A 733-nucleotide genomic window follows, 5' to 3' on the forward strand; every position below is an offset into this window, starting at 1 on the left:
AGTCTTCTGCTGTATATGTGTTGGGGGCCTCATATCAACTTGTGTAGGCTGCCTGGTTGGTGTTCCAGTATCTGAGAGATCTTGGGGGTCCAGGTTAATTGAGACTGCTGGTCCTCCTACAGGGTCCCCCTCCTCCTCAGCTTCTTCCAGTTTTCCCCTAATTCAACCACAGGGGTCAGCAGCTTCTGTCCATTGGTTGGGTGCAAATATCTGCATCTGTCTCTTTCAGCTGTCGCAAATGAATTCAGAGATCTGTCTACCTCTGTTAAGCACAGACGCTAAACTAGCTGGGTGGTACCCTGTCTTGACATTACCATTTTTACCACACCTAGGCCTAACTTGCTCTGTCCCAGATGGACCCTGAACTCAGATATCTGTCTGCCTTTGTAAGGATAAAACAAACAACAACAAAAACAAAAACACTTGGCAGGATGGGATCTCATGTGTTCACCAATCCCTAAATCTCTGTATCTATCTTCCTTTCTTTCTGACAAGTTGGCACATAGTGTAGCTGCCTCTGTTCCTTTAGATCTGTGAAGCCCCTTATACAATTCATATTGCATCCTTATATTTTTGCATAGTTGAGAAATTATATATGTTAGAAGTCATGTTTTTAGAGTTCTTTTCCAAAACCTGTTTCCAAAGCTGTCCTGGAGGTCCCAGCATTTACCATTTTGCTGAGACATAAGCCATACCTCTAGGACTCCTGTTGTCTTAGATCCTCATGGAATCA

This window comes from Mastomys coucha, chromosome X (genome assembly GCF_008632895.1).
Source record: "Mastomys coucha isolate ucsf_1 chromosome X, UCSF_Mcou_1, whole genome shotgun sequence".
Lineage (NCBI taxonomy): Eukaryota > Metazoa > Chordata > Mammalia > Rodentia > Muridae > Mastomys > Mastomys coucha.